The sequence below is a fragment of the Mastomys coucha genome, unplaced genomic scaffold, assembly GCF_008632895.1.
Source record: "Mastomys coucha isolate ucsf_1 unplaced genomic scaffold, UCSF_Mcou_1 pScaffold20, whole genome shotgun sequence".
Lineage (NCBI taxonomy): Eukaryota > Metazoa > Chordata > Mammalia > Rodentia > Muridae > Mastomys > Mastomys coucha.
In genome coordinates this window covers 138,655,020-138,674,579 of record NW_022196903.1, presented here as the reverse complement: position 1 = coordinate 138,674,579, position 19,560 = coordinate 138,655,020, and the positions used below count along the sequence as shown (strand labels likewise).

Genomic DNA, 19,560 nt, shown 5'->3' with positions numbered 1-19,560 from the left:
AGGGCACACGGCCCCTGTGCATACCCAGCCCCAGTGTGCACACATTCTCAAGGCACATGGCCCCAGTGCATACACAGCCCCAGCGTGCACACATTCTCAGGGCACACAGCCCCTGTGCATACACAGCCCCAGCGTGCACACATCCCCAGTGCACATGGCTCCAGTGCATACACATCCCCAGTGTACACTTCTGGTGGGTCCTTTGAGATGGGAACTTGGTCATGTGCATTCATTGTGCCCTTGTAGTTAGGTTAATCTTGTCTAAGTTGTGGAAGCACTTTTCAAAATTAGACTAGTTAACACTGGCCAAGTTAAAAGATTTCTGTCTGTGTGGAAAAGGCATTTAATATGCATTAACAATTATGATTATTTAGCCAACACCAGCATCTAGCACAGACTTTTCTTATGTTGGGTAATCTCTTAATAAGTAGATATGTGCACAGTGAGTAACTGTCTGACTGCCCCTTTAATAATTCTTAATGTGGATTTTTATAGAAAATTTCCACTTAGTATGCCTTACTGAAATCATAGTATATGCAAGCATTGTACTGAAGCCTTCATACTTAAAGATGTTTTTCGCATATGATGTTAATGTAGATTTTTATTGAATGTTTCCACTTAGTATATCTTACTGAAATTGTAATATGTACAGGTACTGTACCAAGGGTTTAATTCTTAAAGATGTTTTTCGCATATGGTCTTGGTGAGCCTTCCATCACTGTGACAAAACACCCGACATAAACAACTTAACATAAGAAAGGTTGACTCTGGGACACTGTTTCAGAGGGCTTATTATATGGAGGCTTGGCTCATCCATGGGTAGAAAGAATATCATGATATCATGGTGGCAGGGTGTGTAGAGAGGAAATTCTTTACCTTGTGGTGGGCAGAAAGGAGAGAGAGAAAGAGAGGGGGGATGAGAGACACACACAAATAAATACTGAGGGCCAGGCATAACCTCCAAGCCTTACCCTCCTATAATCTTCTTCCTCGAGGAAGGTCTTAATATCCAGCTTCTACCGCATCCCCAAGTACTATACCAGCCATAGATCAAGCACGATGTAGTAACATGACTAGAACTTCCTAGAACTGTTTTAGTATCAGCTCCTTTTGCATTAGTAAGCAGGATGGACTAGACAGAGCTACATCATGTTCTGATTAGTGTAAGCGAGAACACGGTGGAAGGAACAGGTAGAGGAAAAGGTGGAGAACATACCCAAGCTTAGCAAAGAAAATGAGAACTGCTAGCGTGTGGTGTCCTGACGATCTCTCCTTTCACACCAGAAAGGGAACAGAATGGCCATGAATGGAGCAGACAACCCAGGACCCAAGCACATTCACCATTCTGCCTCTAGACAAAGCAGTTTCTGTTAGGAACCTGGGATTTTAGTGTCAAATGCAATGAACTGTGTTTAAACCGCACTGAGATTTTATGATAAATTAGATGAAAGAAGAAAATTCTAGGCTGATTCTAGTACTTCAGTTGTAACTTAGGAAAGCCCTTTTAATATGTTCCCGAGACAATCCCACCCCATTCCTGCGGGTGTAATAAATAGGTTCCCTGCATATCAGATGAATTCACTTTAGAAATATTTAATTACGTTTGCTTGAGAGGTTTGAGTTTCTTTGGGGAAAGTTTTGTTAATTTCCTAGCAAATCAATTTGATTACTTAATAAAACATACAATTCTCAGGCAAGTTGTTGTATTAATTTACAGCTTCTATGAAAGATATCTTTAACTATGTTATTGTTTTAATGGACTTGTAAAAATGAAATCTATGCTGATCAATTAGAATCCAGTATATTTATATTTAAATATTTATGTCAGGTGCAGATAAGCATCGATATAGATGTAAATAAGAATAATAAAGAGTTGAATTATGTTTTCTAAGTATGTTAATTGATATAGTATTGGCTGTAAGAATCTCACGGTTCATGGTAGTGTTGAGAGAATCTGGAGCCCAGAGAAGTTGTCAATTTCAGGAGTTTGTCAATTTCTTTGAACATAATTTATTTTACTTAAACTAGGGCTATTATTTATATGCAGTCATCGGGTTTGATGTTTTGCGACATTGTCTTGCTGTGTAGCCAAGGCTAGCCCTGACCCTGTTGAACCTCTCAAGCTCTGGAAGTTGTAAGTCTATGGCACCATGCCCAGCAACATCTCTAAGAATGGACAGACAATGGCAGTTCCCACATTCTGGTGGTGAAATCATGATGGTTTGGGGGCTTTTAAGTGGCACACCTAATGTATAACAATAGCTAGGAATATTTAAGTCCTTATCTCAGATCTATACATGGGCTCAAGTGTTGGGAACCAGATATTGTGGTACATGCTTTGGGAAGCTGAGGCAGGAGAATTGCTGAGGGTTTGAGCCCAGCCTGAGGTACACAGTGAGTTCCAGGGTAGACACAGCCATAATGGAAGACACTATCTCAAAAAACAAAACAATACAAAAACCAACAAAAAACCCACTAAAAAGCAAAACTGAAAACAAACAAAACAAAACAAAAACAAAAAATCCCCCCCAACAAAAAAACAAAACAAAGCAAAAAATAAAACAAGGCAAAAACTAAAACCTAAACAGTTATTGGACTATTACACTGTTAATTCCAGATTTTTTTTACTTGAAAATGTTTATGAACTTTCTTCAGATGGGAATTTTCCTTTGTGATTCACCAAATCCCAGGCCAGTTCTCTGCAGACTAAAGCATTCTTTGGAGCAGAGGCTGAATTAGCAACAGTAAGTCCTGGGCTGCTTCTGAGCCTCAGAATGTGTTGAAGGATTGAAACACTGTCCCTGTCCCCAGAGACCTTCTGCTGTAGTGGGAGGGACCAGCCCCAGAAACGAGGCAGTGCAGGGAGCTTGGGCAAAGGTGGAGTCGCCCAACTAGACCAACTCAGTGCATGAGGGTGGTCAGTTTGCTCAGTCTTCTCTTCGGTCCTCCTTATAAAGCTTTCCTAAGCTTTAATGCTTGAGAAAGATTGACCACAGAAGAAAGTTTATATATGGGTTCTAGTTAGTCCTCACACAGCAGCCGTTCGTGTGATTCGTGTAGGACCTCTAGTCTGAGGCAGGAAGAAAGCTGTCATTTAACTCACCTCACTAACACAGTGTCTAAACTCAATCCTCAAACCCATGTGAAGATGCTGCGTCCAGTGACTGGAGGTTGGAATCTGGTACTGGGGAAGTGGAGGCATTGCATCCCGGGGGTTGCTGGCTATCCACCTAGCCTAATGGCGGCAGGGCATTCCAGACCAGTGAGAGACTCTGTCTCAAAACACAAAGTGGAGCCGGGTGGTGGTGGCACACGCCTTTAATCCCAGCACTTGGGAGCAGAGGCAGGTGGATTTCTGAGTTCAAGGCCAGCCTGGTCTACAAAGTGAGTTCCAGGACAGCCAAGGCTACACAGAGAAACCCCGAATGGAAAAGACAAAACAAAACAAAACAAAAAAAACACAAAGTGGAAGATGCCTGAAGAAGAAAGGCCACACAATAAGTGGTTTCTACCATCTCATGAACCAGTGCTGATTAATAGCATGATAACACTCAAGATTGAAGGGACAAACACACACACACATACACACATTCACATACATTCACACATGTACATATATACACACATACACATATAAACACATATACACATACACACACTTATATACACATTCACACACATACACATGCATTCACACATACACACACATTCATACACACATATACACACATATACACATTCACACACATACACATGTATTCACATATATACACACACACATACACACACATGCATACATTCACACATAGACACATACACACACATATACACATAGACAATACACATACATTCACACATACATACACATACATACATATACACATACATACACATACACATATTCACACATATACATACACATATATTCATACATATATACATACATACACATACACATATTCACATGCCTTCACACATACATGCACACATTCTTACACACATATACACACATATACATACACACATTCACACACATATGCATACATTCACACATACAAACATACATACACATTCACACATACACACATGCACACACTTATACACATACACACATATACACACATACACACACATTCACACACGCATACACATACATTCACAGTATACACATACATACATATACATATACATTCACATATACACACATATATTCACACATACATACATACACACATAAGAAATTGAAGTATTCCTTTCAGACCTGTTTGTTTGTTTTTGTTTTGTTAATTTCAACAGACATAGCAGGGTTTTGTGAGATTACTGGGAATGTTCCCATGTCTGACTCACATGTGATACCCACCTCCTGGCATACAACATGTGGCTTGTAAAGGGGTGGTGCCTTCAGACAGACGCGGGCAGAGTAACATGTGCCCATGGTACTAACGCCAGTCTACATGGGAGATGACTGCAAGATTTTCCTAGCCAGAAAGATGGCTCACATCTGTAATCTCAATGTTCAGGAAGCTGAGGCAGGAGGATTGCTTTGAGTTTAAGAGTGAGTTGATTATGTGGTGAATTTCAGGCCTTTGGGGGCTGCAGTGTGAGAGTCTTTCATAAATCAAAACTCCAAACATACTGCCGTTGGGAGGACATGCCCCCTCCACTTGTTTCTAATTCCTTTCAGAGCTAGCCTGTTGCCTGCCCCTAATGAGATCCATCCTTTCTGTGCTGTGTGAACTCTTCTGCTGTCCTGTGTTGGGCACTCATTGTTCTAGAACACTGGTGATGCATGCTGGGAGAGGTGACAGAAGCCCACGTGGTTGAGGCGGCGTGCCTCACACTTCCTTCCATCACATCATGCCAGCTCCAGCTCAGCAAAGGAGCATCCATGGCCACCCAGTTCTTCCAGGAATGTGTGCTAGGCAGCGGGGCTGGGGATTTTAGGAGCTCAAGAACCTTGAGCTCACTCCCTGCAAAGAGAAGCCTGATCACAGTCTGTTCTTACACATATTTAATACACTAAATTTGATAAACTCACAGGAGTAGTATTAGAAAGGTGATAATTGGATAATGGATTGGCTTTTTCTACTTTTCATGTCTTTTCTTTTTATATTAAAAAGTGGCCTCACACCCCCCTTCCCAGCTGACTTCAGACTCACTATGTAGCCAAGGATGACCATGAGCTTGTACGTCTCCTACCTCTTCTACCCGAGCATTGTAATTAGAGGCGTGTGCCACTATGCTCAGACCATTCAGTGCATAGTTTGGTAAGGGCTCCACAACCTGAAAGCCATATCCCTGCAAAATGAACGATATATTCTAGCCAGCCAGTCTAGCTAAAAGACACACAATCCAGGTATTTTATTTATAAGCTGTAAACCTCGATTTGGACGGCTTGGAGCTATCCTAACTTACATCTCAGGCATAATGTCCCTTGTTACTTGCTGTGTCTTCTGAGCATGTGTTCACCGTCCATCTCCTTTCATGGCTGCCTCCTTCTCTCTTGGTCTTCTTCCTTCTCCCCTTGATCTTTCCTGAGACTCCTTCATTTGATCTTCAAGTCCCACCGTTCTCTCCCTACTGTCCAAGCACAGGCATTAGCCTTTTTTCTTTTTTTAACCAATTAAGTTTAAATTAGGGAAGAAGGTTTACACAGCATCACCTGATGTATATGAGGACCTCCTCTTCTGGGGCAACCAGCTCTTGGGAGCCAGTATGTAGCATTTGAGAACATAGCAGCACCACACCCACCCCAACATATTGTTACCCTCACTAGTTCCTTGTTCAAATGAGTCATAGAATTTTAAAAGTAGATAAAGGGAAATCTCATGACACTGTAAACTAGTCTGTGCAGAGTTCGCATTGATGATTTTTAGCACGAAGCCATTTGAAATCATGATCTAGCAGTCTAGTATTCTCCTCTAGTGCTATGGGTCAAGCTCAGGGCCTGGTGCCTGCTGAGCAAGCTCTTTACCACCGAGCCACCTCCCCAGTCCTTCTAGTTCTTCTTGCAGACTGGTACCAACCTTTAGAGTGACTTTCTGTAGGGTGAGTTCCCCAGATGGAACAAGCATCACAGGATTTAAATGCACCAGCATAGATAGCAGATCTTCTTGGTGTGTAGGCCAAGTTTCTTTATATTAAGCAAGTTGTTCATGGCTTTCTGTCTAATAGACCTCACCAAATTGAGGCCTGTTAAACAAAACATACCTGTATACATATGGCAAAATATTGAGAAGAGCTCATTGTTTGGTTTTATATTTTAAAAAGATATTCAAACTGATATATCATCTGTCTAGTTGATGTCTCTTAAGCATTCAGTTCACAAAAACAAATGTTCATGCCATCGTTGATCAGTAATCTATATCCATGGGATTTTGTCTTTCAAACTATGGAGCACAATAAACCTGGGTATGGTGGGTCATAGCTGTAATCCTAGCACTCAGGAGGCTGAGGCAGAGGGATTGTCATGAGTCTGAAATCATCCTGGACTACAGTTAACTCAAACTTGCCTCAGGCTATGTCACAAGGCTTTGTCTCATGAAAACCAATGGAAATGAAATAGTGTATCATGGGCTAAAATCACCAGTTTTATTATGAATACAGTTAATAGCATATGTGGATCATGAGTGCAGATAATAGCTCATGCTGCTAATATATGCATGATTTTACAACTCACTTACCAGAGAGTTGAAAAGTCCCTCTCCACATACAGTGAAGTTGGTAACAAGGGTGCTCATGTTTTATAGGAAGATGGGTGAGAAGCCAAAGTTCAACGAGAAACCTAATGGAGGGCATTCATTCTTTTGGCAGTGGTTAAATCAGGTAACGTCTGGATGTGAAATTTGTACTTCTAGCCCTTGAGAGGCTGAGGCAGGATGATTGCTACAAGCTATATGGTGAATCCCAGTCTAGACAGGACTACATAACAAGACTCTTCTTAATTAGTTGAACAATGGAAAACAAATAGAACCAGGCAATAATTTTAAATTATTGTCTCCAGTATAATTTGTTTTCTGATTTGTAGTCTTGAGTGACATGTCATTCAAGTAGCTGGCCAGTGCCAGTTCACACAGGAATTACTATTTCTAAACAATCTTTCTCAGTTTTAGGTTTATGTTACAGATAGCATTACACATGTATATCATATCAGTACATTTCTTAAGTAAATGGCATCCGTCTGCAGACCTTCTGTGATAGTTCTGGAAACTTCAGGCTTCTCAGGGTTTCTGGGAATTGCTTTGACAGACTATGGAGATGAGACTCTGGGTCATATCAGCTTGACTGGTGGCTTTTCAAAAGAGAATCCACAGAATCAAATGCAAGGCACTTACTTCCCTTAATAGCAGCCTGTTGGAAGCCTCAGGAAAGAGGCCACTGAGCTAGGGGCTCATTTGTTGTATGTAGCACAAGATTAGGGCGACATCTGGACCGCAGTCTACCTTTGACCTTTCGGTTACATTACTTCCACTTCAGGCAAGGAATGCTGGGTACAAGGAATCATTTGCCTATAATGAGTGGTTCCCTCCTAATTAGTTTGATCAGCCTGTTGCAGACAAAGGTGGAGCACAGGCAGTTTTGTGTAGAGAGGCATGCGGGGGGGGGGGGGGGGTGGTCGGTAATTGTAGTCCTTCACCTCAGGGTCCCTTTCACCTTTGCAAGCCTTTAATTCCTTGGCTCCACAGGGCTGTCAGTCAGAGCAACCCAGACTTCCTCAGGTCCCTTTCACACACACTTTGCTTATCGGAGTGGCGCGTTCGTCTGATCTTTCCTTTCGCATGTTTTAACTTTTAAGATAGTCTCTTTCTTATGTAAAAAAGGCAATTAGACTCGTATCTGTTTATTTTAAACAAAATGGCTGTTAATTAGTGTGATCAAAACCCTACCATTGTAGATTCTGGGCTCTACTTTGTACTGCTCTAAATTGAGTATGGTCTGGTGCCAGTTGACATGATAACAACTCAGAGTCTGGCTTTTTAAGAATTAATGAACAAACGCATTCATGAGCCTTTGTTTTGTCTAGTTTGGATCTATAGGCGATCAACACATCACGGTTCTTGCTTTTTGTCTTTTTAAAGCTGACTAATGCTTGTGCTTATTAAAAGTACATAAACTTACTGAAGAATTTTTTGATGATATAACTGGTATGTGAAAGCTGTACTATTGTCATTTAATTAGCTCATTTATGATTTTCTAAGTTAGAGCTCAAGATGCACATGTTGTTCTGGCAGTGACACACCCCAACCTTTCACTCTTCATATCTTAACTCATCAGACTTCTATGAACTTCTTAAATGATCAACCTGTCCTTTCCCTTCTGCTCCATTTAATGTTTAGAATAAATGAGCAGAGCCCAGGAATGAATTTGTTGCCCAGAGACTGTAAAGACTGTGGAAATCTTTAATCTCTCAAGCACTTTAAACCAAGATGTTCTGGGTACAGATGTAGGGCCATCACAATATTTGAAAAACTTAGATTTTGTACATGATAATGCCCACACTAAGTTTGAAAGCCCAGATAATATATATTGGTATAACTTTATAAGCACCGAGACAAAGATATACTTCTAATTAGATAGCAAAAAAAATTAATAGAAATATAATATGGTTGCTTGGACACCTTAACTCTTTCACATCTGGCTAATTGAGGTTTGAAATTCATATTTCTTTAACAAGTAAAGAAGTCAGGGGCATCAGAAGGCAAGTGACCCAGATCTCTGGGTGTGCACGAACTCTCAATTAATGTTGAGAAAAAAAATCGGTATCTCAGCCTCTCTTGCCACGTGTCTGAGAAAGTTCTGGACTGGAAAATGGAATCCTTTGGAGAACTGGAGAGAAACTTGATTTTCGATGGAAGGTTTCTGAGTAGTAATGGGTCAGCATGTCTCACTCAAGGGAAGGCTAAATCCTAATGATAGCATCTGCCAGCTACCGAGACCTTGCTGTACAGCATCCGCCAGTTACCGAGACCTTGCTGTTCCCTGGCAGTGCTCGGAGTCTGCTGATCAGGTTATAGTCATCAATATCACCATGATTCAACTCTAGCAGCTCTGCAAGCCGAGCTTACTTGTGCTTGTTGTCAGCTGATGAATCAGAGACTTGGAAAGCCATGTGTCCTGCTGAATTCCCTCACCTGGGAGGTGACAGAATTGAGTTTTGGACTCTGTTGGGGTTTCCATGGCTTTCCACAAAAGGATTCCCTGATCCTTGTCGTAAGAGATTGATTTGGAAAAAAAAATAATCCCACCTTCATATGACATAAAGAAACGAGTCAGCCCACCTTTTCATGTGCAGTCTTCCCAAGTCTCGGGGAGCTTCTGTCCCCACCTCCCGCCTCACCCCAGCTACAGGTGTCCTCTGAAAAGCACAATCAGGAACAGAAAGCCATCCTTCATGGGCTTAAGCGTTCCTCTGATCTCTACCACCGGTCCCAGAAGGTGCCTGCCTTCATCTGTCCTTTCTGTTGTTGAACATTCTTTCTTGGAATTTAGTCTAAATTTACTTCTGATCATGCTTGTTGCTGTTAACTGCCTCCTTTATTATTGATGTGTTAGTAATGATCTATCTTTAGCTAACTGTTCTTTGCTTACAGTCCTCACAAGATTGGGGCACATGATGTAATGATGCTTAGAGATGATATGATAGAGATGTGGGTGGTTAGGCAATCAAATTCAAAGGACATTTCAACCTAGAATTAGTAGAAAAGCAATAAATGATACTCAGTGTTAATTCTCTATATGGTCTGTGTTTTGGTTTCCAATAAAAATATCTGTACCCAGCACTTTAAGAATAGTCCCATATGGTTACTTATATGGCTTACAATTTTAAAGCATATTAGCTTAATGAATAGTTCAAAGTTTGATTACATTTTATCTGCTGTGACATTAATCTCTTTTTATTATTTTTCCACTGAACCCACATCTCATGCAGTAAACCTTTGATCATATTTGCTTACTGTTTCCTGCCCTCAAGTCCTTGATTTCCATTTCCTTTTCAGTAGTAATGAGACAAATTATCCAACAAGCTCCTTTGAGGGAAATCCAATTGTAATCAGTTAGCTCGATGGAGAGAACGATAGTTGGTATGCAGTGTTGCTCCTCCCTCGTGGATACTCAGCGTTTGTAATTGAGGGCTTAGCACAGTGTATTGAGCACCCACCCAGCAAACTTTACAAAGTGAAACCAGATTCCTTCATTCCACACAGAACAGATGTCTGTTCGCACACTGCTTGTGTCTGCCGGACTTTGCTCTGTTGTTTTAATGTATTTTTTTTTTCTACAGCCACAGAGACTTGGGGCATCTGAAAAAGTGCTCCATTTGTTTAGATATAGACTTGAAGCTCTAATGCTTCCAGTTCAGTCGAAAGCATCACAGGGTCACGAGTCTACAGTGGATGAAGTAGGGAGAGAAAAACAATACCATATAAAGAGCCATGAGAGAGGGGAACTTTAGAATGAGAGTCAGGAGCCAGTTCAGAAACAGAAGACCCCTTCGAGGAAAAAATTGGGTAGAAATAGGCCAGGCATTATGAGTCCAGGTGTAAAATCTCTTAATTTTTTTTGGAAACATCATTAAAAATCTTTAAATATGAGGAAAATTGAAAATGGATGGAAGCATGAATATTTTAAATAAAATATCTTATAGCCATGGATCATATGATGGATACTTCAAGCCCCAAGGGAGGGACAGGATCATATGATGGATACTTCAAGCCCTGAGGGAGGGACAGATATGTCCAAGCGTTGAAAATAAGGCAATAAAACAGGTAAGGTAGCACACATGGAGAACTATCTTGGGGGCTGTTTGATGAGGCTCTTCTCATCTGGGAGCAACTGAGTAAGTCCTGGAGTTTTAGAGTACCTGGGCCATTCGTGCGTAGCCAGGGTCAAGCCTCGGCAGTGAACATTTCTACTCATTGATAAAGATCATCTCCAGATTGGTATCTCTGTAGACCTGATCACTAGGTCGGCAAGAGCTGTTGCTAACTGGGTGTGAGCATTCACGTGCACATTACATGTTGTCCAGGTGCTCAATCTACCCTCATACTATCCTTTGAAGAAGGCAGCTCAGCTCCATGTCCATCTCTCTGATGGTAGCAGACGCCTAGGAGGATAAAACAATATGGTCCCAGTTTTACACACAGAGGAAAAAGTTCAGATCCAGGCTTGGACCTTAGCAAAGCCACCAAGAGGCCATGTCTGACTCTCCTCACCACATCCAGCCTGGAAGCTCAGGACATCTTGTTCTCTCCCGCACTCCATCTGCTGAGCCTCCAAGTCCCCACGGCCTCTAAGATATCTACAGAATCTGCTTCCTCATCTCTTCTGGGTTGGAGTCCACACTCTTGTTTCTTTTGTTTTCAGTGCTGAACTTTTCAAAATCACTCTAGTGGTGAGACTTCTCCAATATGCAAATTGAGCTGTTAAATCTTTGCAGAACAGCATCCTGGGTGCTAACGTCAAGGGTGAAGTCCAAAGTCTCCAACCTCACTTCTGCTACAGGCAGTGTTATCTAAGGTCCCTGGCATGCACTGCCTTACTGCCTTTCTTGTCTTTCGCACCTGTTGTTTTCTGTGCCCACAGTTTCCTTCCTCCTTTCTTGGCTCAGCTAACCTAAACCCATCCCTCTATTCAGCACCTGTGCTCTAACTTTTAGAAAATCTCCTCCTGTTCTGAACAGTGAGTCTAGCTCATCCTCCTGTCCTGGGTGCATGCTGTATGGGGCTCCATCACGACACATATGCTGAGTTCTGGTCACTGGTTTCTGTATTTCCTCCTCAAGGTTTCATCTGTCTAGTATATGGATGACATGTTCATTGCTAAATTCCTCCTGGACTTTCCAGAATCTAACACAAAGTTGGTGCACCTTGCCTGCCTATTGAATGAAGGGGAAAAAAATGAACTGATGTATGCAGTGAATCTCTGCTCTTTAGTTTTGAGTTCAGTTGTGATTTGGTGTCAGACCTTCATGAGGATGTGTATGTTGTTCTTAAAGGGGAGAGATGGCCTATGTGCCTTGTCATCAAGATGCAGACACATAAGGGACAGTAGGTGTTTATGAACTCAAGAATGATGTTAGTACTTTCTGAATGGTTTTCATAGTCGAAGTCTGTTTACCAATTGACTGAATTCCTTGGATACACTTTCAAAATGCTATACATTTTGAGGAGGAAAAGAGAAGATTTGTGGAAATAAGAATTCATGTGATAGAGTCTTGAACCACCTGGGGAGGTGGTTTCAAATGGAGAGATAGATAGATAGATAGATAGATAGATAGATAGATAGATAGGTAGATAGATAGGTAGATATAGGTATATAGATAGATAGATAGATAGATAGATAGATAAATAGATATAGATATAGATATAGATATAGATATAGATATAGATATAGATATATTTCCACTCCATCTTTAAACATTTGGTTTATAGCCTCTGGGACCCACCCACTGAGTGGGTTGTTTTGGTTGGTTGTTTTGTTTTGGTTGGTTTTGTTTTGTTTTTTGCTTGTTTGTTTTGTTAGATCCTGGGTAATTCTTATTCCAGCCAAGGAATGCACTTTCTCTTGGGAGTTGGTGGATTAACCATCCTAATGTTGGCACAGGAGAAAGACCTGAGTGCAAAGTGTGGGGCTTTGGAAACTTCTACAACATGTTGAACTATAGAGACTTCTGATCTTTCTGTCCAGAAGATTCCACTGTTGCTTCAGACCAGTGTGTGTCCTACAAAATTGTGTCTATGCAATGGTCTTCAGAGGGCTGAGATAATATGCTAATTAATGAATTTGCATCATCTATGGGTGGTTCTAAAATGTTTACTTAGAGAAGCTTAAGCACAGCCTTGTTGACTCCCTTAATTATTGGCTCCAAAGTCCAACATCACTCCTCACTATTTCAGTCCTCCCTCCTCACTCCTCACTATTTCAGTCCTCCCTCCTCACTCCTCACTATTTCAGTCCTCCCTCCTTCTGTTCTTTTTCTCTCTCCCTAAGTTATGAAGACAGAAAGACGCAAGGTACAGACACAACAAAACCCACAGCATTTGCCTGAAGTGCAGTGTAATGAGACTAGTGTTGTCAGACGGAGTGTAACCCTAAGATAACAGTGGCCTTGCATAAATGGATAACATGAAGTTATGGTTACCCATCATACAGACAGCTGCCATGGCTCATGGCTTCATCTTCCACAACTCTATGAACTGTGCCTTCTGACCCTTCTGTGGAAGTTATTTGGAATTATTTCTGGTGGTCAAGAAGTAATTTCTGGTCACAGATGTATTGAAGTACTTTTAAAAACTTGGTAGGCTTGTGGGTGCCTTTTGTCCAATTCATCTGCATCCTAAGTTCATTTGGCTCCTGGCTGACATTTCTGTTTAGGCTGAATGGCTTTCTTCAGCATCCCTCCCCTTTTCTGACCATTGTGCTGAAAGGAGATCTGCTGTCAGCTGGTCTCCAGGCTCCTGTTCACCACTGCCATCTTCTCTGGGACTTAGACAGGGTAAAGCCTCCTCCCCCATCATCCTCAGCATCTCTTAAGAAACAAGTCATTTTTTTCTCTTCCTATTTCATTCTCATCTTTCAAAATGAAGTTGAATTTTTCCCAATGGGCTCAGTTGGACGGTTCCCAAAGTAGACTCTGAGATGGGTGTGGTGGCTCGCTCTTGTCATCCCTGTGCTTAGGAAGCTCAGGAAGGATGGTTTCATGGAGTTCTAGGCCAACCAGAGTTACAGAATGACACTGACCTCAAAAGTAAACAGAGGAGAAAACGACCAAAACTCAAGAGGAACAAAATGGAATACACCGCACTTTGCTCCATAGCAGTAGATGGGAAAATGAAATAATGCTTAAAGGGATGGTGCCTGTTGCTCACTCACCAGTGAGTGCAGGCCAGGCATCCTTAGCACCATGAGACTGAAACACTTCTACAGTTAGGCTCGGGAGTTCTGAGGTCAGAGAGTCCTTGTGTGATTCCTGCCCTATCATGATGTAGTGATGGGCCTTCAGTTCTGCCCCTCTGCCCCTCTGGAGCTCAGTTCTCTCATACAGAAGAGAAATGTACAGAGAGAGTCTGCCCCACAGAAATATAGTTGAATGTTAAATGAGATACAAGATCCACAGCACAGTTACTGCAGCTCAGCGAATGACAGGCAGCTCCCTAGTCATCCATATATCCTTGGCACCATCCTCATCCGTGTGCCCAGATGTATCCTTGGCACCAGCAGCAGCATCTCTAACCAGCTCTATTAAGAATGGCATCCATCCCTACTCAGTGCTCAACCAGCTGGAAAGCTGGGAATGGTCCACGCCCTGCACCATCTTCATGCAGAATTCTTGTTGAAGTGGCAACTAAGTTGCAAGCACATTTGATCAGTTGTGAAACTGGGACAAGTAGTTCTTGGCACTTTCATGTTTTTTTTTTCATTGTCTTTGGTTTTTATTAATCAGTGGTTAAGTGAGAACCTATCCATACAGTTATATTCTGAAAATAATACCATCTATTAGAAGTAATAGGCTAATAGTGGAAGAAACAATACAAACACGCGTACAAACATTGGATATCAGTATGTGTGTACACACACTGACATTCACAGATCATACGTACACACAAACATATATACTCTGCAAGGTTTGTTGTTGTTATTGTTGTTGTTGTTGTCGTTGCTGAATTAAGGATCAAAGAAAGGATAGAGCCTATGGCTTCACACATACTAGGCAAGCACTCCAACACTGATAAATTCCCATAGCCCAAACTGATATGTTTGTGTATGCGTGTGTGTGTGTGCACGCGCATGTGCGCGTGTGTAGGCACATGTGTACATGTGTACATGAAGGATTGAAGTTGGCATTGGATGTCTTTATTGCTCTCCTCATGATTTCCTGTGACAAGGTCTTTTAAAGAACCAGGATATCTCCAACTCAGTCTAGCCCAGCTATCCAGTTGACACCACGATCCTGTCTCTGCTTCCTACATGGTGGGTTTGCAGGTGGCCCCCACAGTTGCCAGGTTCTGAGGAGCTCAATTCCAGTCCCCACAGTCACACAAGTGCTACTTAGTGCTTGTTCTGGTGCCTTTGATAGTTTTCTGAAAGCACTGATGTTTTCATCATTTCCCAGGGAACAGAGTCCAAATTCTATCAGAGGGAATCTAAAGATGTAAACATCAGGGCGGGAGGAATGTCTCAGCTGTTAAAAGCACATACCACTCCTGCAGAGGATACTGGTTTGGTTCCTGAGCTTACAATGGCTCTAGCTCCGGGGATCTGAGGCTTCTGTCCTGTATTCAGGGATGCAAACCAGTGCTCATATCCACATGCATACACAGTAAAAGTTCTTAGATCTCTTTTAAAATATAATCAGTAAGTCTGAAGCATTCTTTAATTAGTGCATGGCTAGAAGGACAGTAATCCTCATTTGTCTTTTTCAATTCACAAAATTTCAGACCATTGGCTAAGATTCTGTTTCTTTCAAAATGTTATCCAACACAAACGTTAAAGAAGCGCATCCCCTTTCAGTGAATAAAGCAAGAGAGAAGGGTTTGTTTTTCTAGTCATGTAAAGAAAAAAAGACTTCATATATATATATATATGAAACTGAGACTATAGATTTTGGTGCTCCAAAATAAAAACCTACATTGTGGCAGGATTGGAAGCCTCAGATCAAAAGGGCAATTGTAGAAAATTGTGGTGAGTGAGCGAAGCACTCGTTTATTGAAGAAATCAGCTTGCTATCTTAACCAATGGCACTGGTGCCTTCCCCGTAATCTCTGAAAATAGATAGGCACTTTGCGGTTCACCAATCCGGAGATCACAAATGCTTCCTTACACCTGGCAGGCTCACACCCTTTTCAAATAAGATGGTATCACGGGAGCCTTGTGGGTTTATAAAGCCACAAGTTTATTAGGTAGATAAAATCTCCAAGCGTTTAGAAGTTTAAAACCAGGCTGTCAAACTGTATTTCAGTTATAATGGCAATTTCCAAAGTAAATATGACACCGTGACTTCTAAGCCCCCTCACTGTCTCCTTGGTGGTGTGCGAATTCTGAACCTCCTCAGCCGCAGCCCATCCTGTCTGTGTGTTTAAACCCAGCTGTGCACGGTCAATGGTGAGTGTGGTGCCTTAGAGGGGAGACCTAGCCAGACACTTCTGATTTGTGACCCTCTTCCATGCCTCTGTGGATAAAGGACAGACACACATTTTAAAGGAAAACAAACACAGCTTTATCATCATCATCATCATCATCATCCTCATCTTCTTCTTCTTCTTCTTCTTCTTCTTCTTCTTCTTCTTCTTATTATTATTATTATTATTATTATTATTATTATTATTATTATTATTGTTGTTGTTGTTGTTGTTATTTTATTTTGTTGAAAGAGCCTGTTCCCATAGACCAGGCTGATCTGGAGCTTACAATGGTGGCCCAGGGTGGCCCTAAACTTGGTCAACAAGTACTTGAATCACAGATGTGAGCCACCATACATGGCTCAAATATGGTTTTAAATAGGCAATACCGTTGTAAGATTGGAAAGCAAAAAAATTGGAAAGGAATTTCAAACAAAATTGAAATACATTTTAAAACAGACCTCACCACATGATTTTATTTATTATGTATTTTCATGTATATTCATAATTTTATGTGCATCTTGCATGTGCAGGAACCTACAGAGGGCCAAAGACGACATCAGATTCCCTAAAATTGCAATTACAAGCCATTGCTACCTACCATGTGGGTGCTGGGAAGCAGGGCTGTGTCGTTGGTAGAGCAGCAAATGCTCTTCTTGCTGAGCCGGCTCTCTGGCCCTTAATTACACAGAGTTCACAACTATCTTTGTTCAGTGTGTGTGTGTATGGGTGTGCACATGTCCATGGGGAGGGCACATGTCAGTGGTGGGGGCATCCACATGTCAGTGTGTATATATGTGTATATGCATATGTCAGTGGGGGCATCATATGTTAGTGTGTGTGTGCATGTATGTGCATGCACATGGCAGGGGGCATGCACATGTCTCTGTGGGGGCAAGTACACGTCAGTGTGTGCGTATGAGCATGTACATGTCTTTGGGGGGGCATTTACATCTTAGTGTGTATATATACATATGTCAGTGGGGGGCATTCATATGTATATACATATGTCAGTGGGGGGCATTCATATGTTAGTGTGTATATGTACATGTCAATGTGTTTATATGTATGCATGTATGCATGCACATGGCAGAGAATGCACATGTCTATGTGGGGACAAGCATATGTCATTGTGTATGTATGTGTGCATGCACATATCAGTGTGGTGGGCATTCATATGTCAGTGTGTGTGTTTGTGTGAATGCACATGTCAATGTGTGTGTGGGATGCACATGTGAGTGTGTGTGTGTGTGACTGCACATGTCAGTGTGTGTGTTTGTGTGAATGTACATGTCAGTAGGGGGCATACATATGTCAGTATATGTAGAGTCTTGCACATATTGGTGGGAGTGTATGGGCATGCACATGTCAGAATGTACATACAGAGTTAGAGGACAACTTGCACTTGTCAGTCACGTAGGTCCTGGGCAGTGAGCTTGTGTTGTCCAGTTTGGCGATGATTGCCTCTCCCTGCAGAACCCCCTGACCAGCCAACTGTCTGCCATCCTTGCTCTGGCTTCACAGCACATGCCACCTCACATACCGCTTGTCTCCTTAATGTGGGCTCTGGGGAGCAAACTCTGTCCTCTGCTTGCAAAAGAAGCTCTTTAATGACTGAGCCCTTCCCCAGCCCTAGGTTAGCCCATAGTAGTACAAGCAGTTGGGCACCCAATCCAAAGCGAATTAGTGCTGTGGAAATGGAGATGAGAACTTGCGGTGTAGCTCCAGCCAAGGATGGTTGCTAGTGTGACTTCTTAAGCTCACCACCTGCCAGGAGGTGCCATTCTTTCCTATTGCTGTTCTATCTGGGTGGAATATCATGACTCGGGGCTTTGTAGCCATTGGTGGAAACACATTTCACACCAAACCATTCTCTTCCCAGATCTCTTGTGTAAGATAGACATGGGCTGGTATGTTTCATATCTTATATTGTGGCTTCTATCTTTTCATGGTTACAGCTTTGGTGGCAAAATCCAAAATTAGTGTATTTGATGAAAAAGCCCTCTGGGCCATTTTTATGGTGTTACAGATGGATTTGGAGCATGCCAGCCGTGTAACCAATTATTCTCTAAAACGTAATATTTCTCTCTCCTTTCTGTAGTTGTCTGATCACTTAGTAGAGGACAGCAAACAGAAGAGCCTGAGTTTGGACCAGCTATGTTCTACCGGGTATATGCAGAGACTTCTAGAATGTGCATGGAGGAAGCTCCCTAGAAAAGCCTTCAGCTGCTGCTGTCAGTGAGGTCTTTGTCAGTGCTTTTGCCAGTGAGGTCTCACCCTTACAGCTCTTAATGTCCCTGGCTTGTCACACACCTCACAAGGATGGGGAGTCATGTCTGAGGCAGCACTGGAGACAAGAAGAACTCACAAATGTCAGTTCTAATATTAGACAGATTATCCCTCAGAGTGCAAAGGTAGTTTTACAGGGTCCAGGAAGGTTTATAGCCCAAGTAAAAGCAATTCTGAGAAGATAGCAGTTTGAACATCGCCCACTTAGCTGGGTCTGCCCTATGCTTGCCCATTTGTTAGGCCCACAATCTCAGAGGTTGGCTGTCTCTGTGATTGCCTAGTGGTTTAGATTCACTGTCATCCTGCTGGTGGGTTGAGGGACGCTCCCTTTGTTACTTATAGTGTAAGCTTTGGGGAAGCCACAGAAAATGGCAGCAGATGCCAGCATGTTCCACTGGACATGCTTTCTGCAGAGAGAGTTAGTTACCATGGAGACGACCTGGGTGGTAAGAGGACCAGCCTTTAGGATGGACCTCAGATTTTCCTTTTCGTTTCCATTTAATTTAATTTGACTGCAAAATGTCACTTCTGTTGCATTGATTAAGCTTCTTTGCTGCCACCAGCACTGTGAGAAAGGTGACAGGGCAGGCCAGCCAGTGTCATTTCATACCATTACCCCTCTCTGATATCAATACAGATAGTCTCTGAGATGAGACACTCCTTTGCCACAATGCACTGCCACGTACTTCTCTTGCTTACTTCATGAAATATAGGAACTGGAATTCTGTCATGCACCATATTCTGTCTGTCTGTCTGTCTGTCTATCTATCTATCTATCTATCTATCTATCTATCTATCTATCTATCTATCTATCTCAGTTGTTCATTCTTCCTTTCCTTTAATAATTCTGTGATCCTGTAAGGTATAATATCAAGTGTTTGCAAACTAAAGATTAATATATCTTCAAATATTGAATTTATTTTTTTTTTCCTCAGCATTTGGCTATGTTCTTGAAAAAAATCTCCTTTTATAGTTCAGAAACGTGAGAAGCCATAAGGTGCAACTGACATAGAGATATGAAGCATTGGTTCTTGGTCATGTGGACTGGAGGGGTCATCCTCACTGGAGGAGTCATCCTCACTGGAGGAGTCATCCTCACTGGAGGGGTCATCCTCACTGGAGGGGTCATCCTCACTGGAGGGGTCATCCTCACTGG

General features: G+C 42.0%; 1 protein-coding gene and 1 long non-coding RNA gene across 4 annotated transcripts in view; one reads left to right on the top strand and one right to left on the bottom strand.

Moving 5' to 3' along the window:
• The window catches only part of LOC116099786, a 24,583-nt gene extending 6,875 nt beyond the window's left edge, over positions 1 to 17,708 (bottom strand). Inside the window, exon 1 of the long non-coding RNA XR_004122386.1 lies at positions 17,499 to 17,708. This is a non-coding gene — a long non-coding RNA (uncharacterized LOC116099786). The remainder of the gene's footprint in view (positions 1 to 17,498) is intronic.
• The window catches only part of Sox5 (SRY-box transcription factor 5), a 968,743-nt gene that overhangs the window by 96,524 nt on the left and 852,659 nt on the right, over positions 1 to 19,560 (top strand). The gene's annotated exons all lie outside the window — the stretch shown is intronic.